This window comes from Cyrtonyx montezumae, unplaced genomic scaffold (genome assembly GCF_038088225.1).
Source record: "Cyrtonyx montezumae isolate F1298 unplaced genomic scaffold, pur_monq_1.0 scaffold_3, whole genome shotgun sequence".
NCBI classification, from domain to species: Eukaryota; Metazoa; Chordata; class Aves; order Galliformes; family Odontophoridae; genus Cyrtonyx; species Cyrtonyx montezumae.
The window spans coordinates 96,905,588-96,930,234 of record NW_027072034.1 but is presented as its reverse complement, the minus strand read 5'-3'; the positions used below and the strand labels follow the sequence as shown (position 1 = coordinate 96,930,234).

The window sequence follows — 24,647 nt, the reverse complement described above, 5'->3', positions numbered from 1 at the left end:
GCTGTACTCTTTTATTCTTTTCATTTCTACAGAAATGGGCTAAGGGAATGATTTCAAATCTGGGTAGAGCTGGAGGTTTAGCATACCACAAATGTAGCGCTGGTTCTGAGCTGAAAAAAGCAGCATTTTTGACTCAGGTTGACTGAAGAGCTTTGACTATACCAATTTTAATTAAATTCCTGCAGTTTGGGGAAAAGCTTCTTCTTCATCTGTAGCAGAGCTGGAAAATGAGTCTGTACTGATCTTGACTGTAACCCACATTCAGTACACCAGCAAAGAGGAATGGGTCCTCATCAGCCACTGGGCTGGATTTTTCCATGGAGTCATCAGAGATGCCTATGAAAGCAAAACAGACCAGCAGCCACTTTCCATGGGGTAGCTGAAGGCTTATTTTGTATGTAAACACTTCTGATTGTAGCTTCGGATCCCATGCCTTCAGGAGAACCTTCCTCTTGAAGCAGGGTAATTATCAGTCCTGGAGCAAATGTCCACAGCCAAATGAGCTTCTGTTCGTCCACTCATTCCTCACCTGGTCACTGCCACTGGAGTGGGGGGGAAGGGGGGAAGAAGGGGAGGGAGGGCAGGAACAACTTATGCTTTTTTAAAATTTTATTTTAATTGTGGAAAACTTCTTCGTGATGGTACCATTTTTCCCACGAGGAAAAATACCAAAGAAGTTTGATCATTTTTGTGTTGTTTTTTTTTGTAGTTGTTTGTTTATTTCTTATAAAAACAAAACAAAACAAAACACCAAAGCACTCAATTTCCGAAGAATGCTGTTTCTGAATCATCCCAGGTCTGGATCTTTTTGAAGATTTCAGAGATTTATGCAGTTTGACTAAAGGTCGCCTCAGACTCCACATTTTGGGCTTCCTTCTTTGAACTGATGAGAGCTTTCTGAGGTTTGCTCATCGCACCTGGAATCCAGACAAATTTCCCTCCTCTGTGCTGGAAACTCCTATGCTTTTGGCTTCTTTCCCACTCTGCATTTAATTATTTCCAATTCCACATACCAAGCCAAGTTTAACTGCTACTTTCCTGCAAGTATGCTTTGTTCTCTGGCTACGGTGCTGCCCAGCCTATTGTGATCTGCAAGTGAGCAACAGCATTGTGACAGGAGAGAAGGTTTGTTAAATTAAGACCCTCTTAGTCCCAAAGGAAAAGGGTTACTCACTCTTCCATAGATGAAAAATGACCTCTTCCTCTCCCCTTGCCCCCGAGGGATATTTTCTTGATATAACAACATGAAAACTTGGCAGGCTCCATGTGTTAGATGACACTGTATGCTGATGAAGAACATTTCTGTGATGTCTCAGCAGGGGCAGACAAGATGGTATTTGGAGAACAACAAGAAAAGGAATCAGATGGGGGTGGAAGTGGATTTGCACAGGTCATGCCGTCTGCTGGTTGTAACTCATAACCTGCCAAGGCCTAAATGTGTGATACAGCCCTTTAGAAATGTGTGAAAAATGTCTCCGATGAGGGATAGGACACAAAGCACAGCAGGGGCAAGAAACTTAGAATGAACAGGAAATAATGTCTGCCCATAATGTAGAAAATTTGTAAACTCAGCCTTAAAACATTGTTTCTGATTACTTTAAGCTCACAAGATTTAAAAAGAAGAGTACCAGAATGAGGGATGTGCAGGTACGTTGTTATATTGAATTATTTATTTGTTAGGAAATTATGCTTGGCTGCAAATGAGGATCAAATCCATTTGTGCTGTGCAGTGTACATTCAGAGGAAAAGAAAACGCTGCAGAAGTATGTAACCACGATGCAGCTGACCAGCACTGGTCATAAAGTCACTGGTGTGCTTCATGATGGGGGAGCACGGCGCTGCTTGGGCCTCATGAACAGCGAGTAAGGCTACTGACATCAATTATGGATGAGATGGTGGAATTTTTCTTCCTTTTTGTGGAAGGAAAAAGGAGAGATTGAGAGAGATATTCAGATTTCAATATACATTTAACAGCTAGATTCATTCCTGGCACAGGCCCATTTACGTCACGTTTTACCCAGCAATTTTTCTTTCTTCGCATTGGCGTTTCTGCAGAACTTTCTGCCAGTCGGGTCCAATGTATTGCATCAGTCTGATCTCTAACAAACGCTGATTCCCTAAGACCTGCAGGATGCATGGGTCGCTGTCACCCAACCATGGCTCTGGGTTGCTCATCACTTTTCACACTCTTCCATTGCATTTTGAAAGGAAATCGTCAGAGCAAGGAACAAAAGCGTATGAAAGGCTCTGGTTTAAAAGTGGCCCTTGACAGAGAGCATTCCCTGCCATGTACTGTAACACTGGGCCATTTGGGTACTTGTTGTCCTCTGAACCTCTGCCATCTGCCCCTGCTTGGAGGGACATGGTTGGTTCCCATTTTTTTTCATTTTGTTTATGAAAATAGCCTTCTCCGGATCTTATAGGGAGATCACTGATGCAGATCCAGGCTGTCCTCTCTGGTGAGAGGCTTACCCTACAGTTGTACATCCCTGGTGGGAACAGGTTGAGAAATCTTATCACTGAGTGAAGGGGGAAAAATTCCAAATGCAGTTTATGTGAATTTCACAAGCTGAGGAAACCATTCTTGGTTAATAGTTGCTTTAACAGATGTTGATAAAGGATTTTGTCCTGTGAGGCCCCTTCTGACCTGGGTAAGCAATTGGAAGCCAAGGTTTACACATTAGGACTTCCCCCAGATTTCTGACATTTATCAAACACTTCTGACATGATAATGGCAAATTGACTTTTATTTTAAATGTGGTTGAAAACGAGATGAACTCTTGCTATCCAACTACATCTGTTGTTTGCTCCTTCCAGAATAAATATTGCAGTTCCTGATGCTGAAACAGCTGGAAATCTTGCATTCATTTGTTTTCCTTGAGATGAAGTCTGTCCTGTGGGTTTACCTGATGACACTGCTTATGAGCTATTTAAGATGACTGGCTATGAAAAAAATTCTGCTCTGTGCAAGGCTTCAAATGCTTTCCAACCTGGTGTTTTCCAACCTGGACATTTAGAGTAATATGTCTTGATTGCTTTTACTTAAATGTCTCCAAGTGGATTCAACTCTTGTAGGTGGTGACTATTTCTGGTGCCAGTGGATTTCTGCAGGAGACAAATGAGAAATCTCTGACCAGATGAGCTGCTCCTGACATGAAGGACCACAGTGGGAGCTTGGTCGAGGTGCCTCTTCAGAATAAATAACTGAAATAAAATGCAGCTGAAGGAAAGGGAAAGTTGGGGTTGAAATACACTCCAGACCTACGATTGTGTTTGCTTTTTTTTTTTTTTTTAATTTTGATAATGCTTCTTTTGGTGAGGTGTTTTTTTCCCCTCTGACATGACAAACACTGGTATAATTTGCTGTCATGAAGTATAATGCGTCCATTCCAGTCATGCAGTGGGTAGGAACGTGGGATAAAGGTGGGGGGACAGAGGTGGAGTGGCACAAACATTTAAACAGTACACAGCACCGAAGAAAGGCATCTTTTGTGTGCCTGGTCCCTGCAGAAGTTCTTGCTTGTGCTGCTGAAGATAGTCGGAGGAGATTAGAGGAGGCTCAGCTGGGGCAAGACAAAGGCAGGCTGTGTAAAGCGGGATCAAGCTGTTTGCTTAGCAGAGCTCTCTGTCTTCTTGCTGACAGATGTAGCTGGTGCCCTATCGGAGCTTGCAGGCTCCTTCTCTAGGTTGTCAAGTGACAATGGTTGTGGTAAATGACAGTGTAAAGTACTCCATGAATCCTTTATTTGTTTGGCAGTTGTAGCCCGGGATGGGGATTTAATATTGAATGGACTCCAGATTGTCTAAATTGCAATCACAGTGTTTATTTAAGCTGTCTGTGGGGACTGCTAAAGCATGTTAACTTTTGCTTCTATCCTTTTCATGTTGCAAAGTACTGAGGTGGAAGAGGGGACGAAGTGGACGTGGAAAGGAAAAGTTAGCGCTGCAGGAGCAGGAGGATGCTAGCGGTTCTCCATAGCTGCTAAGGGATCACCCAGAGTTTCAGTTCTGCGTATGACGGACAGAAGCCTGCTGTGGCTAATAAGTGGAGTTTTTCCTTTTGCGGGCACAATAGTCTGTCACAGAGTGTGTGCCACTATTTCAGCTCACTTAAGTGGCTTTCAGTGCCACAGGTAGCAGCTTGTGACGTTAGCAAATAGCACGTTCGGTATTTTGTGCTTTGATGGTGCTGTGGCCCCTGAAAATGTCCACAAGATCACAAAGCAAAGCAAGAGACTTCTATGTTGCAGTCATCAAAAATTACCAACATTATTCAAAATTCCTCGGTTCCCATTTCAAAATGTAAAGGAAAACTCGATCCCTTTAGGAGCCAGAAGTACCCCAAATATATTCTTGCAACTAAGTTAGCCAGAAGAAGGTTAGGAAAAAAACAAACCGATGTAATGAATCCCCACCACAGAAAAAAAAAGTGTTATTGCAAATTCTGGGACAGAGAAGGGTTTTCTTTAGCAGAAAGGACCCTTTATTTCCTATCATGGCTCAAGACACACGATCACATTGGAAGTGCTAACAAACACATTCAGTAACAGGTCACCACTTGTTCAGTCAATAAAGAACCTTTCTTGCTCCATGTTTTGCAGGATCCTAAGCCTCAGATATCTTTGACGGAGCTGTAAACAATTATATGTGGCTGTGTGTTTGCACAATCTGATAAAGAGGATTTAAATAACCTTGATGCCACATCTGGAGCACAATCCATCTTTACTGAATGAGAATCCTCTGCAGTTGCTCTTTAATCACATCATTTAATTCAGCTACTCTTCCCCAGACACAGTGATCTGCAGCTTCTGGTTCCAGAAATTAGCCTTGAGTTCACTACCTGAGTTCAGTTCCTTTTCTGACCCATTTGGGGCAGAGCAAAGCTGTAAAAGTAGTATTTTTCACACACAGAACTGTAGAATTGTTTGAATTGGAAGGGATCTTTAAAGATTATCTAGTCCAACTCCTATGCAATGAACAGGGACACCTACAGCTTGATCAGGGTGCTCAGAGGACTGTCCAGTCTGACTTTGAGTGTCTCCACTATCACTTCTCTATGAAACCTGTTCCAGTGCCTCACCACTCATACTGTAAAAAATTTTTTTCTCATATCCAATTTAAACCTCCCCTCTTTTAGTTAGAAACCATTTCCCCTTGTCCTGTCACAGCAGACCCTGCTGAAGAGTCTGTCCCCTTCTTTCTCATAGCCCCTTTTTTGATATTGAAAGGTTGCTATCAGATCTCCTCAGAATCTTCTCTTCTCCAAGCTGAACAGCCCCAGCTCTCTCAGCCTGTCCTCACGAGTGATATGTTCCATCCCTTGGATCATTTTTGTGGCCCTTCTCTCAGTACACTCCAACAGATCCACATCTCTCCTGTACTGAGGACTCTACGCAGAGTATAAGGGCAGGATCACCTCCCTCTCCCTGCTGGCCACACTTCTTTTGGTGCAGCCCAGGATACGGTTGGTTTTCTGGGCTGTGAGGGCACATTGCAGGCTCGCGTTCAGCTTATTATATGTACATAGTATGCAGTTGTTGAATTGCATCCTCTTGCTACGGAGGTGGGGGCACACAATTCTGGTCTGTGTTCAGTTCTAGCACAGGTAGAATACACTCATTCTTGGGACAATTTTCTCTGAGCACTTTGTTTTCCCTTAAAGCAATCAACCTTCTCGAAGTAGTAGAGTTTTTCAGTGGGTGAGAGGTTAGCAATAATGCCTTGATGTGTCTCAAGTGGGATTGGACCATAACGTTTTGACAAAAAAAAAAAAAACAAACAGATGATGCTTTGACTCAATTTCAGAATGAATTTATTTTTTATTTATTACATATAGATTTAAAGTGTCAGCTACAGTTCTTGTCAGGATATGTAAATACGTAATCAAAAAACTGACCAAGTGACAAGTTTTTAAGGCTTGGTATTTGCAAGTCATCAGTCACACCACCCACACTTCTACTAGAAGCACAGTTTTTAGTGGATATTGGTAGTTTCTGCTCTGAGAAACTGAGACCCCAGTTCAGACAAATGCTTCTCTGAGTACGTGCCTAAGTGCTTTGCATGACACAGATGCATATAACCATGTCCTGAGGTGCCTTCCCCACTCAGGGACTAAGGAGTAATTGGTCTTACTAGGTGAAAATAAAATCTTCAGGTGTGACACAGGCTCTGCTTGAAGTTTGGTGGCTGGTAGGACTGCAATAGCTTCAGTCCTGTTAGTTCCTGACTTGCTGTTTTGTAGTTGTAGCACCCTGAAATAGCTGATTAATGACATGCCAGAGGTTTTATCTATAATCATGTTGCACTTGCCTTCGGAGTTGCATGTCTCCAGTGCTTGAGCAAAGATTAAGTCAACTCTTCTGTCTGATTATTTGTTTTCATAATTACTGTTGCCACCATGTGTATGGAAGGCTGACAACCAGTATGGGCTATTTTTGAGGTCTGCATCCTGGCTTCATCCAAATTATCTCTTCCTTTTTTCTTTTTAATTTTTCAATTTTCTTTCTCCTGTGATATCCTTGTCTCCGATGAGTGGGAAGAACAAATATTCCTGTTCTTTACCATTCTTCTTTGTTTCATTCTTTTTTAAATCCTGAAATGCAAGTGTTCTAGGCTAGTTAGCTCCCCAGTTCCTTCATTCAGTCCCACAGTATTTGTGAGCAGGGAAGAATCTCCCTACCAAGCTGATCAGTCGTTGCTCACCCTCAAAAATAAGCAATGTAAATGCTTTTAGAGGTTCCTGAACATGATGGGGAAGTGTTGCTTCTATGTGTGCTTGCCCTTTGTTCTGTGCAGCGTTTTCACCCAGGCTCTGCAGGCTGTTCCCCACCTCCTCCTCGGTCCCTCTGGGGAGGGGGGGACTTCTCAGGACCTTGCTGTGAAAGCGGGAACATCACAGAAAGTGATGGGGTCTGGTCAGCAGCTCTGTTCCATCCTCACCCCAACCCCAACATGAAGGATTCTCTCTAAAACAAAAGTGTATCATTGGAATATATGAAACTGCATCATAGTATGTGAGGATGCTACTACTCTATTATTGCTGATAGTGGGATGCGTGGTATGGTATCACTTTTAAACTAAGAATGTACCTAGCGTGTTCAACAGCAGAGCAATTTTAGGAAACGCTCAGTGGTAAGATCCTGACTCAGCAAAAGATGCAAGCCTTTTCTTCGCTTAGCTGGAGTCAAGCTAAGCATGTGTTTGTGCACTTTGCTGGTCACAAGTAACTAAATGGCTCCCAGTTCTGTGCGGCTTTGGTTTGCTCCCTTTTATTTTTCCTTTTTAACTGATACTTTTCAAGTGCTGTGCCAAAGAGATAGTAGTGCCAGCTATGACTTTTTAATGTACAGATGATTGACTCAGTAGACCACAAACACTTCTTTGGAGCTGTTACAATCCAGTGCATTAAAGCCTGCTCAGGGATGGAGGGATGCTGTATTTCCCACATTCCCTATACAGTGGCCCTATTGTGCTGCAGTGCCTGTTGCGCATGTGTATCGTTTCCATCTGTCTGCTGAGACTCCTTAGGAAACTTGTGATGAGAACTAGTTACTGGGCTTGTGTGGCTGCTGGATCTGAAATGCTTGCTTCTGAAAACCGTGGAAGAGCTCAAATCACAAGACTGTAAAAAAAGACCATCTATAATACGCAAGTCAGCCCTGACCTTCCCTATCCTTTCCCTTCACACACACATTATTTTATTGAAATGTGCTCTTCTCCCCCCAAAAAGAAAACCTAAAGCATTTTTAAAGTAGCCCAACATCCGGAACATTTTTATTAATGACATTATGTTTCAGATGCTGTTTGTTTAATCTCTTTTGGATGTTCCATTTGCCCTTGGTAATCATTTGGATATAAGGAGCTCTAGAGATGCATGCAGAGCCAGAGGAGCCGTCATGTTGTCTAGCCTGATCTACATGCAACAGGCCATACAATTTCAGATTGTCCTTTTATCATCAAACCTAGAAGCATTCTTTCAGTTCCAGTATACATTTGAGAAAAACATTGTGTAGAAAAGAGTATGTTTCACAGCATTATGAAAAGTGCTGGTAACGTTGTTGATGAATTGTAACTTGCATGTTATGTAGTGATAAAATAATGTATGTTTTTAAACTGTGATTTCTCGTACGGAGCTGACCTTTGGCAAAGCCAATTGCCTGATTGAGAACTGCAATTTTCAGGGCTTTTTTGTTGTTGTTGTTTGCCTTACAATGTCAGTTTTGAACATGTTCAATCAATATAAACCTATCACAGGGGTTAAAAGGAATAAACAAGCCACCAGTTCTTCAGCAGTGAGAGGGTTAGGTTGTAACAGTTATGGAATTAATAACTCAAGACTTCTTGCGGTTGGTTTCTGTTTCTGTTCATTTTTTTAAAAAACTGGTTTGTACTATGATTGTCATCATTCTGGATAAACCTAAATAAAAGGGAAAAACAGAACAAATAAAGAATTCAATTGCTCATATAGCTTCTTTTTAAGCAAGTCAGCCATACACATCTTAAAGGCTGTGTGATTATAGGGCAGGATTCCAGTGCCATAATAAAGAATTAAACAACTTTGAGGAACGGGGGATTAACAGATAAAACTTCACAGCATAAGCACAAAGGTCACTTAGTTAAGAACTAAGAACTGGAATGTTTGCTATTATCTGTTGATTTCCTCAGTTCGAATGACTGAGGGGAAAAACCTGGACATGTCGCATGATTCCTTTGGGACATCAGGTTTGACAATGTGAAAAAGACAGTACAGGTGTAGAAATGTATCAGGTTTGGTATTTCCTGCAAGAGGGAAGAAAGTCACTGGACAGAGTATCTAAAATATTGTGTACATCTCTGTTTACTTGTGCATTAAAGGGATTAATTTAGACTGGAAGCAGTTGAAAAGTGGCTACAAAAATAATCTTTGGAATGGAGAGTGAGTCTGTGTAATGAAAAAGGATAAAAGACTTGATTTTGTTTAAACAGGCAAAATCAAGTTGATTACGTGTTTTATCTGCTGTTAATACAGCAAGAGAAAAAAGAACAACCTAACAGAATGATTAATGATATATTATCTATAATGTGTGCTTTTCCTATTTACCTCTACAATACTTCCAGCAAGACCATGTTTCTTGAAGATCATGTAATCTTCTTCCCTGGAGGTAATGTCAGACAGCTTCAAAAACAGAACTAAAATCCAAGTCTGGCAGCTACTACCTCCGTGTTTGGCACAGAACTATGTGTAACAGAAAGAATCAAAAATCTTTTAACATGATATTTTATTGACACATCAATACTGATGTGTGTATCATTTACCTCCTTGTTACTGTCCAAATGCTTACAAAAAGTTTGACCATTTATTCCAGGTTTTCTGGGAATTCAGGATAAACTGAAATGTATAGCTCCCAGTTGTTAATTTCTGTGAAACCAGATACATTTTTTTTTTAATCATACTTCCCATGTCGTCCTGAAGTTCTACACTAACTTCATTTGCTTGCAAAAATGTGTAAGGAAAAATGCCATCAGGTATAGCCATATGCATCTATCTTAAATATACTGAAAGGTTTCAAACTGAGCTGATTTTGCCTCAAAATATAGAGTCTCATTGAGAGATTTTGAGACAATCCAATTTCTTGCATTGAACCATTTGATTAGCAAAGACTATTTTTTCATCAAAAAAAACCTAACAGAAAGTTCCTGAGCACCCCTACCTAAGAAACAGGGAGAGTATGGAAGCTTTTGGGCAGCTAGAAGTTTAGTTCTATAAAAAATGTTCCTGATATTGATGCTAGTATGAAACCCTCCTAGTAAAACACGCTTAGTAAATGTATGCTGAAATATTAACTGGCGCACTGCTCAGCATTAGGATCATGTCATTAACCCTTCAGTGAACAGCAGTACTGTCTAACCAGTGGTGCCACAAGTGTGAGCTGGTGAGACACCTCCTAGCTGTAAGTTTTATATTTGGCCTCTGAACTGAGACTTTCAGAGTAAGGGCCAACTGATTTTAATTGTAAAAAGGTGTTTTTTGTTGCGTTAGTTCAGTACCTGTGGTCTTGTGTTACCATTGCTACTCCACTGTTTGGCCTGTTTTGACCCTCACTGTGTTCAAAGAGTTTGGCCAACATCATACACATCCTATAACCAGTCCTTGGAGATATCCATCCTCAGTCTTACTGTGTCAAAAACAAATGCAGAGTTGAGGTTAATAAGCATGTAGATAAAGTATTAACTTTCTCAAGGAGGTTTGGAGGACTTCTAATTGTTGTTGTTCTTATCAGAGAATGAATTTCCAGCTAAGGAGCCTAAAGCTTATCCTTGGAAGTTTAGTGATGAGATGACTGTCCTTTTGTGTTGCAGAGTTCAGGGAGGCTGGGTATCATTCTGTTTGGCTGTTGTGATGTGATAATATTGATTTCTGTTCGAAGTACACACGAATTCCTATAGATGTATTCTGTGTCCATTAGGTTCTGAATGCAGAGCTTTTAATTCTTGGTAAGCAGTAGCTCAGTGAGTGGGAAGGCTTTAGCTTGTTTGTTTTGTTGTTGTTTTAACAGTAACTAGAAAAAATACCGTGTACATCCATTTAAAATGAATTGACCTTTTTTGCAGGATGAGCTTTATGCCTTTCTTGTTATGGGATGGCTCCATTTATCTGTGTAAATGGATGCAAAACAAGGATCATTTCAGACTACTGCGAAACTGAGAAGTAGTTCAGATTTGATGGAAACATTGGTTGTTAGTTAACTCTTTTACAGCAGCTTTCTAGGGAAGTCCTCATGGATGAAAGTTGTGCTGTGTTTTCTTACCTAGCTCTGTTGAGCTGTGAAGGAGTGGTAAGCCTAATGCGTGTTCTCTGTCTAGCAGAGCTTGCTTTGGAGCTCTGCAAGGAGACAAACATAGGCCTTTTCTTTTTCTTTCCGCAGAATATGAATCAATTAAGGCTGCTGAATTCCAGGCTTTTATCATTACTCATGGTCCTGCTGCTTTTCCACTGCTGTGCCAAGACTGTGGGGATTAGGTATGGGGTAGGCAAAGGCACATAACGGGAATCACAATGTTAACGTACAGTGCCTTTTCTGAACATAAAAATGAACAGTTTCTTGAAATTGCAATTATAACAGAAAAGAGTCTGCATTTTTCACAAGCTGTTGGGATTTCCATGCTTCCATGTGATTTGCACAAGTATAGTAATAAATACGAGGACGTGAATAAGATGAATTTAAAAAGCAAAATGATTGTTCATTTCAAAATGACAGTAGCTCTTAAAAACAAATAGTTTCAAATAAGTAATAGCTAGAGTGAGTAGTATTTTAAAATATTACCCTCATAATTATTTTTCTACAGCACAGAAGCTGGCATGATCCCTGCCCCCAAAAGCTTGCAAATTCTACTCAACAGAATTAATCAGTTTGTTAGAGTTAGGTCAGAGCTAAGGGCTGGACCAAGGAGCAGTCTAAGTCAAGTCTCATCTTGAGTGATGCTAAAATTAGAAGCTTGAACTCCGACCTTTATTGAGTGGAAAAGCATGGCTCTGTTTATCCCCCAAATTTTGGTGCAAAGTTGGTTTCGCATTTTTGTTCTGCTGTGCTTGTAGTGCTAAGTGGCAACGTTACAATGCATGGAAACTAAAAGCATTGATTGTAAGTTGTAGGAAAGTAGAGGTTTTCTGTAAGCACTCCCACCCATCTGGAACTTGCTGCTCCCTTCTAATCAGTCACAGATTGTTAAATAAAGTAGACTTTACTTCACCCTGAACTCATGCTTTATTCTTCTGTTAGTTGTCCAAAATAAGTATCCCTTAATTAGAACTGAATAACCAATTGGCTTGCATTACCTGCTGGCCTTCAGAGGTCTGTAGCCACTTTTGTATTTCCTTCTGATCGTATTGTACTTAATGAAGGGGTTTGCTGGCCAGTTTCCACATGGGGTGCTTGTGTTCTTGGTGACTGCAGTTAGTGTTTTTATTTATAATTTCTACAGTGCTGCTTTAAATATTTTATTATCCAAAATGCAAATGATCTCCTTTATCTTCCCTTTGTGGACGAACCTGTTTGCTTGACTTTCTGTGTATGTGTCATATTTCCAACTGACATGTAGCAGTGTGGGATCTCACATTTGGATACTTCTCACTTGGCGCCGTGCTCATCCTTCCACTTACATTTTGAAGAGTAATTTCATATTTTCTTCTCTATCATTTTGTTTGCCAGCATGGATGAGAGCCATTCCTGGAAGGGGGGTGTGCGTTGGAGCTGGCAACGAGCGAACCACTGGCATAGGGAAGAGAAGCTGTTCCTGTGTCAAGAAGGCTTGGGCATGTCTAGGTTGTGCAGCCTATTCCACTCTCAGCTTGTTGCCAAAATTCTGTGTGCTCCCTTATGCCAAGACCTATTGAGAGAAAGACTGTCAGTGAGTGTGTGAATTTATAGATATTTAATTAATAGTCAAGCAGATAATTTTCATAATAATTGCCTTACCTAGGGTGAGGAGAAAAAGGAAAGGTGTGCTTGTCTTGACCATCAACTCTAGCCAGGGGCTGCTTTCTAACCTGTGACAGGTGTAGGATTTTTTTGTTTGTTTCTGCTCCAGTTTTTGTTTGGGGGAAAATTTGTGAGGGGTTGTTTGTTTTGCCTAATTGATGCAACACAGGGTTCTTCCAAACCAGCCCCCTCATCAGGAATCTTTGTTATGAGGAGCCTGCTGTAATAAGAATTTATTGCACGTAGCTCTGTTAATGTGACACGTTGGTGAGTGTGCCACGGATACTCCTCTGCGTTTGATCTGCCTATGAATCTCACAGCCCTAGCTGGGGAGCCTTGGCTGTTTAGATTGAGCTGAAGCAGCTTGTGTTTTCAGCTGTAGCTCTTTCATTACTCATTACGAATGTTAGTTATTGCAGTGGCTAAAACTAGGCTCTGGGTTTGGCTGAGAGAAGGTGAGGCAGGGCAAGACGCTAGCTGGAGGCATGCCGGCTGTGTTGGGTTAATATTTACTGCAGAGTTACTGGGTTAGTTTGTGCTGGTGTTAGATGAAGTTCCTGAAGGTGCTGATTTTTACTGTCAGCAGGAGAAGCGCTGGCTCCTGCCCTGGTGTGCAGGCTGGGAGCTGTGCACCATCTCATCAGCTGAGACCTGCAGCAGTGCTCTGGGGTCTCCTCAGGGGACCCAAAGATGTGGGATCTGCGGAAGGAGCTGAAGGGCATTACATGGCCAGGGCACATTGCAGAGAAAGTTAACTTAGTCTGGATGACCTTAGAAGCAGCGATCTACATAGTGCTTTGCTGTCCACAGTGGTTGTCCTTCCAGCAATCAGAAGGTATTATTTTTTTCTTGTAGAATTTTTAGGTAAACTTCAAAACAGGTAAATAGTTTTGATGTGGTCATGGTCTTTTTGTGTAATGTTGGCACTTACAAGCCAGAAGACTCAGTCAATCTCCATCTTATCACAGCGGTTTCTACTGTTGGAGCAGCATGGGGCATGAGCAAAGAATTCTCTCATTCTTGGGGCACTTTCCATCTGACTAAAGGCCACCGTACCTCTGCATTTCTAAGATATCCATGCAAGACAGAGCTGCTGTGCTAACCCTATGTCAGCTGCCTGCAATTGCTGGCAAGGCAGCACATGACTGTCCTGCTGTCACCCCAGAGCTCACCAGGGCTGCAAGGCGGAGGCAGAGATACAACGTGGCTGTTCTCTGAGCACTGCATGTGTGTGCAGCAGTGTGTTCACCATCCAGACTGGGGACAACAGGCAAACCACCGCAAAGGAAGAACCCCCCAGACGCCATTCAGACCTCAAGGCCAAGAGAAGAGCAGCTGAGAGGTGGACTGCGGCATGTTTGAGTTTTGCAGAACTTCAAAGTGATTTTGAACAGTTGTAGTCTAGTCACTGACTCATCCCCTCCTCCTCCCCCTTTTCACTTTTCCTGCCACTCCATGAACAGCATGTGAAAGCACTGAAAGAAAATAAGAATCTTAAACTCATAAACATACCTGCCTCCCATCTGGCATTCATCCTAACAGCCTGGTGATCTCCTTAGTTGTCCAGCAGATAGTCGAAAAACAAGAGTCCTGTGAAGATTCACATGTCACCATATCCCTGCCAGATGGCGGTTAGTAAAACATAGGCAAATTGCATTGGCTCCGCTTCCATCATGACAATCACAACAGAAACACTACAGTGTTGCAACATCACTATTTTTTAAACTAGGAAAATGAAGGGACTGTAAAGTAGGGCAATCGTGGAATGTTAAACACCACTAAAACCTAATTGCAATGAAGTAAGTAGGCTCTGAAGGGCACAAAGCACGGCAGAAGGCAACCTGCAGGTTTCAGTCTCTCACTCTAGGAATGCCAGGCTGAGCTTTGGGAAGCTGGGCACGTTTGCCTCAGTGCCCTGTTGCAAAGCTCGTGCCAACTTCAATTGCATTTTTAATCCCATTTTTACTAAATGGCCATTCTTGATTTGGTAAACTTTTCAGTCTTCCGACCTCAGCAAAAAGATAACAAAACTGAGCTATAAGGCTTGATTATGTGTTTTTAAGCCAGGACACTGAGAGGCTTGCTATTGCAAAAAGGTAAGCAATTTGGGGAAATGATGGCATAGAAAAGGAGGTCATCTTCAGGGTGCAATAGGAAGTCAGGCTGCTGCTAGTGTTGTGTGCTGCAGTAAAGCAATGCCTTGACACTTCGGCTAGAGATTTGGAAGTGATTTAATTAGCTGTTCCCAAAATGCAAAGGACAATCTCTACCCACCTCGTTATGCAGTGGTACAATGCAGCACGCAGCTGGGTCCGTGTAACAACCTCCTCCTGCTGAAAGAAGAGGCCTGCTTTTCACAGCCTCACTCTTCACTGCTCACAGTCCTATTAATGCCCATTTGGGCTGTTTGAAGAGCCACCCTTCTCTTCTCCTCCCACGTCATGTATCCGTCCTGCAGAATTTGTTTTGACTGCTTTCAGTAAAATGTCACAAAAGCCTCAGGCGCTGCAGAGTTATCCAAAGATGCTTCCATAGTCTTGCTAGGAAATAGCTAGTTTGGGAGTATGAGCTCCTTCTGAACCTCCATGGTAAAAAACTTGTGGAGAATGACTTTGTCAGAAGTGTCTTAAGAAACAAAATTCAAGATCAGCCTAAAATATAGAATTCTGTCGGGAAAAGGTACTTCTTCTAGTGTGTGAGTGAGTGTGTTTTAGGTAAAAGTGCCCATCGCCCCATGCTTATTTGAAGCTGTGAACATCTTCTGCTTAATTTCAAGGATAAAAGCAAATAAGTGGGCAGGTTGAAGCTGCGTTCCCCATTGTAGTGAATGCACTACAGGTTGGGATGAGTGCCCCTGCTGACCTGACAGCTGTGTCTTTTCCTTTGGATTCATTCTAGATTAGGTAATTGGGGAAAGATGTTATTTAGCCCTTATAAGAGTTAAAAAAACAGATTGGCAGCTGTGAGACAGTACTCTGCTCTTGGGGAGCTTGGGTGCCATGGATGTCTGCAGGGCTGTAATACCCAGCACAGGCCTCGTCCCACCTTTTGCAACTCAGTTCACGCTGTACTTAGTGATACCGCGCAAAGATTTACAAAGCTGCCTACAACTGCCAGATGAATTCAGCCATGATTTATTTAAAAACTGATGTTTGGTGTTCAGCATTAATACATTCACGTGTCTTCAGCTTTCTTTCCTCTTAACCAGAGATTACTTCACATTGCTGCACTGCTCGTTCTTGCAAGCGACTATAGAGGAAGACTGAAAATGCTGTCAATCTTGGAAATTCTTGTATCAATTTTGGTAATTGATTTTTTCCTTGAATTTACAATCTGAATGATCCGATCATGTCCTTCTTTAATCAGTAGCACTGGAGCTGCTGGCTTGTCTTGAAGCAGAACCCAGAAGTGTTAGGCTGTAACAGAATTTCAGTTCAGCTTATTGCTGGCTGAAAGGAAAAAAGGAGGATTTCCTTCAAACTGAACTGATTGCATCACAACTTAATTCCTTTCCCGTTCCCCCCCTCTATCTTCTTTTTATTCTTTCTTCCCCTCAAACCTTCTCACCTTCTTTCACCGATGCCCTTAAATATGCCTGCTACCCTTGGGCTCTGACCTCGCGCAGGCAGAAAGCGTGGAGTCGTGTTATTTGGAGTGAAGTAACACCAGTAGTCAGGAAGGAACAATATAGTTCAGGCCAGATAAAATAAATCTCGCATTTCCTGTCAAGAAACTGGGCCAAGAGCAATGATGAGAGACAGAGGGGGCAAACCACGCGACTCAAAACTAGAGACATATGGGTTAGGAACTACCGCAACCCTCGCTCGCAAACAGAAAACAAAAAGTGGAGCTATTGCATGAGAGAGAAATAATATCAGCTACTCAACAATACAAACCTCACACCATGGGGTCCAGCCACTTCCAAACCCATGGCGTGCACGGCACAACCGGCATCTGGATTTCTTGCTACTGTACAAGATATTAATTGTCCTTTAATTATTTTATTTAATTGATGTTTTGTGTTGTAAATTAGAGAGCTGATCTTACTCTGACTTCCTTGTTTCTGTACCAAACTCCCTTTCAGAACTGAGGGGACTGGCTCGCGGATGAGGAGTTGTTGCTGCTTTTGTTTCAGTTTGCTTTGTTTCAGGCACTCTTGGGCTGGTTTGCATAATAGCAACAAATTCAAAGTTACACCAGCTTTATGATGTGACACCGCTGTCACAGCAGTAGGTCCTTCGTCCAGCACTGCTGAGGGAAGTGTGTATGAGTGAGTACATGAGTAAAGGCTTCAGGGTCTGTCCTCAACTGAGTTGGAGCTTTGAGTCTGTTTATTTATATAAAAAACGTCTGTAGGATGCAGCCAAGCTACAAAGTTAGGATTCGGAGTCTTTCTGGATTTTATTTCTGGAAGGAATATCGATGTGTGTATGTGGGGAGTGGTGTCATCTGCGGATCATCCTAACAGGTTGGGAAGCCGGGGCTCTTTGGGATGCTGCCCACGGGGGTTCCTTGAGGGTTTCCAATTGGATCCTGATCGGTTTGTGGGGGGGAGCTGAGCGCGACGCACCAGATACTGTAATAATGTTTACACAGACCTAGCACTTTTCAAATTACTCTGCAAATATTAACTAATTAGATTGTTTTTCCTCCTTAGGAACAGTTAACAAAATAGTGGCTGGGGAGCGACTGGAGATATGATTTATTTAAGCATTGAAGTGCTTTGTATAAGTCCCACACAGGAGGTCATTAGGAAAATGTGGTTACTTTAGGATGTGAAGAAAAGTCTTTTACTGTGAGGAGAGAGGAAGCAAAGAGCAGTTAGTTTTATTATGGACAAAGATAATCTTCGAGCACCTCAGTTGTAAGTGCAGAGAGTTCAAAATGGGTCCTGACAATCTATTTGAGAGGCAACGTTTTCTATCATGAGCTGTGTTCGGATGAATTTGGTAATGTGCTTGAATAAATTCAGTATAGAGGAGGGATATTTGTGAGCCCTCCAGGACAATTTGTTCTTTTTCAGGAACGGCGAGGAAGCATTATCACTTAGTTGGACTGAATGGGTCCAGAGGTAAACAGCAGAAAAGGGCTTCATCTCCTGTCCACTAGGAGGAGGTTAGAGAACAGCTCAAGGAGGGCATTTATGCCCCTGATGACTGACTGAAAAAAAGAAATTGAATCCTTCAGGAATAGTGAACACAAGGGAAGGGGGCTATCTGAAGCTGGAGTAACCGACACCAGCAACAAGTGTAAGCATTATATGCACATGTAGCAGACAAAATCCTGTGCTCTGTGCTGCTCTGCAGATGTGGCATGGGAGTCAGGTGGGCACAGCTTGATGCCTCAGATGATGAGGTGCTGCTTGTGTCTGGGAAAGGCAAGCAATGCCCAGATGCACCTATGGTCATCCTGCAGAATGTATGGTGTGCTTGCCTGTGCAGACAAACCCTGGGTTTGATGCTCAGTGAAGTGAACATCCTGAATTGAAGCTTAACTGACCTGATGCAAAACTCCAGCCACAGAGTTGTCTAGCAGTATATTTAACGAGGCAAGCACTGTGTTAGAATAACACATCTTCAAAACAAACCGAGCATGCTGTGCAGGTATCCTTGTTTCTGGGTGTTTCTGAGAGTTGTTCTCACTGCTTGAACTCATCCAGGTGCTGTGAATCCAACACAGGTGCAGAGCTCACACTTAGGCATGCCCTTTGCCTGATGCAGCATGACAGCTGATGGTGCTGGTAGAATTTGCTTTGCATCTGGAACAGGATGCAGTCGTCGACTCATTTCCCCATTCTATACTGTGAGCTGAGGGAGAAGAAGGAAGGGAGGTAACTCTTTACTGGGGAGTGACATGCAAATATCAGGCATGGGATTGTACTTCTGTAAAGTTCTCTGACATTTGTGAAGTATGTTAAAGCAGTTCAGTAATTGCAAATTATTTTGGAATGCTCCTGTTAACATGACAGTTCATTGGTACAAACAGACAAGGAATGTTTGGACATTGTGTTTGCAGCTTGTTTTAGAAAAAGATAATCTAAATTTTCAGAAAAAGCTACAGGTAGACTAAAGAGATTTGCATCTGAGGTAGGACCTGTCCTAACTCTAGCTTGATGACATCTAGACCTGCACTTACTTAGATACATTTTTGGATATAACCGTATTTTAACTCAGACCCCACTTGTTTGGGACTGTTAGCTTGTGGCTGATTTGCCTGTGTGCATGCATGCATGCCACAGTAGGGCTTGAGGGTGAAATTTTTGCACCATGTAATCTCATCAAATCTAGATGTAAAGAAGGAGCCAAAGCCATGCGTACAGTTCATACAGACAGGAGGTCTTTCCTGTGCAGCTCTGCTAGGAGCCTTATTGACTGCAGCCAGGCCAGCATGATGCCTGAAGTGAGTACCCTCCTGCATGCTGGGGGAGAGATCATAGTCCTTTGAGTTTTCAGAAGACCAGAACAATGTAAGAAGCCCTGCACTTGCACTTGAATCAGGAATTGCAGAATCTGATGCTCTAAGAACAAGATTTCCTTTGATTAGAAGACCAGGAGAGATGCTGGGTAATAATTCTGAATGTCAGTGTTGCCTATAGCAGATTTCAATGTACATTCTTGGTGTAATAAATAATTAAATTATCGTTTTGATTGCACACATCTGTTAAAGTATTAACTCACTGTACATCAGAGTTTTTCAGAGATCCAGCAAGCAGCACTCAGGGTGAAGTCTTTGCAAGTATGTGTATTCATTAATATTGTCTCTGTTTTCAACATCCTCAAAAAAATAAGTGAAAATAATAATCCAGGTGTCCTGGTCTGCCATGGACTTCTGGTGGTGTTAGAAGTCTCTGGGAGTCACCATTTCACTTTCTCTGTCACAATCTAGGAAAGTGTGACTCACTGTATCATGACATGGAACGAACAGGAGCACCGCAAGGCTCCGGGCCAGGAGCCCAGGAGGTACCCCTGCAACCTGCCCAAGCAACCACAACAGAATGGGAACAGGCATACTCCCAGCCTCCTCCCTGGACACTGAGTTGCCTGTTTCTCTCCCTCCCTAGGCTGACATTTGCTGGAGACTCCCCAGCAGTTTTCCCCCTTAGAAAACACACATGCTCACAGCAAAAAAGAAAGTTGAGATCTCCTGGCTACAAACCAGGATGTACCTTTATTCTGTAATAAATTTGCTGCAGACTCCAGCTCATACCCCAAAGCTCAAATAGTCGACTTCTGTGCAGAGGGTCAGTTTAGGCCTGGCTTAGAGAGGTGTGATTTGGAAAGTATCAATGGTTGTATGTAATATATTTAGTTTTGACCCTTTTTTTTTTTTTTCTTGCTTTAGATACAGAGGAAAGTTCATGAAACAAAACAATGTTTAAAGCAAACTGTGAAGCCAAACATTTACAATTAGGGGTGGGTTAAGGTTGTCCCTCCAATCACACTTCTGCCCTCTTGTGTGAATGCCCTGAGATACACTTTTCAATTGCAAGAACCTGGTCTCATTTTCCATCTTCGGTGCAGAGAATAGACACACAACTGGACAGAATGAATGGGCAAGTTCTTTTTACTGCTATTTCCTAACTTGGAAATGCCTGGCTTTAACCTTTTTTTTCCAGTGTTTTTAAATGTACCTTCTATTATTATTGATTTCAGAATAAACACTTCACTAGATTTGAAGAGAGATATTCCTCTCTTGTACAGCTTCTTTGAGGCTCCGCAGTTTCATCAGGGCAGAATTTGGCCCATTACATCTAATGAATCTTATATTCCAAAATCAATATTAATAATGCCAGGTGCTCTTTTTAAAGAGGTTGAAGACATTCATATAGTCTGTGTAAAGTTCATATGAAATGATACTACTCTATTCTTTATTCATCCCTTTGGTTAATAAATAATCCTTCAGCTTCTCGATAGTTGGTTACTGGGATCCCCTTGAACATCTGTATTTATCATTTAGGAAACCAGCACCAGTAAATCTTTCTCCATTCCAATTTTTGACAGGAAGCCCAGGCTTTCTAGGATCATTGGCTACTTGTCATTTTGTTCTTTTTATACATATATATATAAACCATTCTACTGGTGAGCTGCAGTTTATCAGTGACTAAATTGTTTAGCAAAAATACTGCATCAGTGAGGCACTAAGAAGGAAAATCAAGCATCCACTTGCAGTGTCTGTGGGTTTGCTGAGACGCACCGTTTCATCTGGGAATATGAGTGACTCACAGAGGTTGGAGGGACTCATAATTTCCATACTACAGCACTGTTCTCTAGGATTTTCGGACTTTTGTATTTATCATTAGAGGCAACATTACACGGTGCCAAAGAAAAAAATCCAGCCTTCATAATGTGCTTTCCTGATTGTAAATGGGGCTGGATATCCTGTACTGAAATGTCAGGTTAGATCCTTTGTAAACTCTGAAGCCTATTCTCAGAATAGAACACTTCTGGAGTGTATTAAATTGGTGTTAATTGAGAAACGCATATGCCAATGACATTTTAAGCTACGCTAAATAAAACCAAACCTTTAGCAGGTCCCTATCACAGAGAGATCCTGAGATTTCACTGAACCTGCTGCTGCCGTCATCTTTTTTCCATCTATGCATATGTTGCTTGCAATGATATATGGTAACTCCTGATGCAAATACCACTCATGCTGTTGCAGCTTAAAAGGCCCAGAAATAGCATGCAAACACAATGTCTTTTTTTTTTCTATTTCAGATTATAAAAACCTATGACCAAACAGCTGAAACTTTGATTCATTTTCCCTTCAGTTTTCTCACTATCTGACTTTAAAACATACACTTAGTGCTGCAAGTAATAAAAAATTAATCATCTCTCTTCTTTTTTTTTTTTTTTTTTTAGGGGACTAACTTGTCAAGTGTCCTAGGGTTCTCTGAGCCACAGGCCCAAAGCTCAGGAGGGGCTCCGTCCTCGCACGACCCACTGCCCAGTATACCCACTGACTCCACTTCTCTGACACAGCTGGCCCCTGTCAGGCCCTAAGTGTATCAGTAAAGTACATGTGCTTTATCTGAAGATAAATAAAGCCATTTGAAAAACACAAAGCAAAATTGGGGTTGAAGTCCCAATTGTGTCAATATACTCATGAGATGTGGCAATATTTTGTTGCACATTTTATTTGTTACAGAAAAAGAAAGGGCAACCTGGAAGCTGCCTAGGGCTGGGTCGGGCAGCAGGCAGCTCAGCAGAGCAGTGATGAAATCCTGCTCTAGGATTGATACACACACTCTTCCAAGCTTGCTTTGCAGGATTGCTCTCATTAGAGCAGCTGTCTTCTGCTGCAAGTTAAGGCAAGAGGTCAAGAGCCATTTATGAAGAATCTGGTGCCATTATGCTGGCATGATTTAGCTAGGAGTGAAGCTTTCCCTGGTAGCTCATTGATTGCCAAATGACAAATCTCCCTGCAGCTTTGCTACCAAGTAACTTTTTACCTTTGAACAAAAAATCCGAGATTTTTTCCTCAAATAACTCATGCAGCTCTTATTTGGAAAAGCAGGAATATTTCTGAAGATGCATTGTATCGTAACTGCTCAGTGCACTGTAGGACCTCATTTGGTGGGAGGACGATTTGTGCCTTTCTCCTGAACATGTACTAGAGGTGCTGAGACTTATTTCCGGCTTATTGAATTTACAAGCAAGACTAAATAAACAGTAAATCTTTGGAAAGAATTTGGTGTCTATAAAACTCAGACTTGTAGTCTCCTGACTCCTTAGTTTTGAGGAACGGGACTCCTTTTTTCCTGGTTGCTTCCCCACACTGTGGAGAAGTGCCTACTTGATATACACGTGCTCCTCTCGTGATGAGTGCAAGAAGTGCTAAGCTGGTGCAGGGCCCACCTTATTCTCTCCCGTGCCCCCTCCATAAATCTTGATCTCTTTTCTGTGCGCTTTATGAAGCTTTTTGTATGTGCTAGAAATTTTTTTTCCCAGATCATACAGATTTCTGGTGGTACAGGTATAGCCTTGGCTTGTGGGAACTCTGAAACCAGTAGGAATGTGTCATTGCCTAGGCCATGGTCAATCTGTAGCTGTGCTCCAGGTCACAGGATTCAAAACCCTGGCCCATCAGGAAATGTGGGTTCACAGAACCATCAAATATCTCAGGTTGGAAGGGACTCACAGGGATCACGGAGTCCAACCCCCTGGCTCCACACAGGACTGTCCAAACCCTATGTCCGAGGGCATTGTCCAATTGCACCTTGAACTCCAGCAGCTTGGGACCGTGCCCACTGCCCTGGGGAGCATGTTCCAGAGCCCAGGCACTCTCTGGAGCAGCCCCTGTCCCTAACCCCCAGCTGCCCCTCCCCTGACACAGCTCCATGCCGTTCCCTCGGGCCCGGTCGCTGTCACACAGAGCAGAGCTCAGCGCTGCCCCTCCGCTCCCTGTGAGAGCTGCAGCCGCCATCAGGCCTCCCCTCAGCTCCTCTGCTCTGTGCTGAACAAACACAGAAATGAATAAATCCATATATTTTTAATAGAAACATCACTGTTCCAAATCTTCTCTTGTGTCAGACTGAGTGTTTGGGGGTTTCTAATTCAGGATATGTGTTTTTTCTATCAGCCTATTTGTCCTTGTTTGTTGTAGGCAGTACAATACATGGATTTAAGCCGAATATGTGCCTAAAGTGTACTACAGAGAAGTTAGCATTTCTAATTGGATGAGAAATCGCAGAGCAATCAAGTGGTTTGCTAGGGCCAGACAGGAGCACTAACACAGGAGAGAGACTTCTCCATCATCTGTCCAGGCTATCTGCCTGTCCTCATGGCGCAGTGTCCCAGCCACCACAGTAGCTCTGGAGACTCGTGTGTTTTAGTTACTAGCTAGCTGTTTGCCCTGTGAAAGACTTATCACGTAATAGCTACGCAGAAATATGTTGTAACACACTTAATTGTGAATTTTCTTGTCATTTTTCTTGGTGCCTCGCTCTCCCATTAGTGGTGTCTCTGTGTTTGAAGGCCCGGCAAGGTTATGCTACCAGAAGGAGTTGTTCTTTTCTCCCTGTGCAGGGATGATAGCTGCCTTGAAGCCAGCATACGACCAGGGAGTTTCATGTTTTAACACGCTGCTATTAACCCTAGGCTGGGGACTCCTTCAGTGATAACGCTGTAGACTCAGGACTTGGGCTGTGTAGCATTTAACATAAAATATTATGATCGCTCTGTCTGTTTGCCCATCTGTCTATCTGTCCATCTATCTAATTGACCTGTGCACATGTTGGAATCGCTTGGGGAAGGTCAGTGGGAGTTCAGAATGGCAGAAAAAAGGTCAGTTTTTGCGTGTGTGCATGTGTTTCTCAAGCTAACTGATGAGGCGTCTTGGCACGGTGTTCCCATTTAAAGAGACAGCTCCATCCATTCGGGGGATGCGAATGCCCCTCTTGTGAAACGCAGCAAAGTTATTCACACGAGGTGACTGTTTTACGGCTTTTCCAGTGATAATGTTGCCTTGCCAGTATCTCCTGTGATTCTGCTGAACTTGTCAGAGATAAGGCTGGAATGTGTGGCAGGGTCCAAGATTTTGTTTGTGCCTAATTAGGACATCCATGCGTTCGCACATGATGTAGAATAGAGGAAGGGAGAAGCCTTCTCACCCTGCGAAGGGGCTGCGTGTGCAGGATGAGCTCCAGGCAGCGTGCCTGGGCTGGTGTGCGGTGCAACAAAATAGCTTCACTCTGCTACAGTTTTGTTTTTTTTTCAATTTGTTACCGGTGCCCTTTTTTAAACTTTATTTTTTCGTAGGTGAGCCCAAGAGGTGAAGCTGAAGATTGAGTCTCTGTGCAGGGTCGGGCCCGTCCCGCACTCCAGAGCTGCCTGATTTACGGCGGCAGCAGCGGCTCACAAAGAGCCCATTAGGAAGGCGGAAGTCCCTCACAGGGTTACGAACCAGACAGTCTACACCAAGGCAGGTCAAAGGGTGAGCTTTCTGTTTACCGAATCTGTAAATAGCTAATTATTCAGCTCGGCAACAGGGCAAAGCCCCACATAGGATATAAATCCCCAGCAATTCAATGTTATCTGGCTCTGAGCTGATTTTAGGTCCAAGTATCCCTTGCGGTAGCAGAGGGGAGCTCTCTGCACTTTAAAACCTTTTAGGGCTGTGGTACAATGCCGTGGGACCATTAAGGAGCCCTCACGTGCCAGAAGCAGTTTAACAGGCCCGGTGTTGGGC

At 42.7% G+C, this 24,647-nt stretch overlaps 1 protein-coding gene across 2 annotated transcripts in view; it reads left to right on the top strand.

Moving 5' to 3' along the window:
- SOX5 (SRY-box transcription factor 5) overlaps positions 1-24,647 on the top strand; it is a 621,758-nt gene that overhangs the window by 252,859 nt on the left and 344,252 nt on the right. Inside the window, exon 4 of one of the 2 annotated variants that reach the window (XM_065742491.1) lies at positions 3,894-4,050. The exons of the other annotated variant lie outside the window; for it this stretch is intronic. The gene's annotated coding sequence lies outside the window, so the exon portion shown is untranslated. The remainder of the gene's footprint in view (positions 1-3,893; positions 4,051-24,647) is intronic. 2 annotated transcript variants of the gene reach the window in all.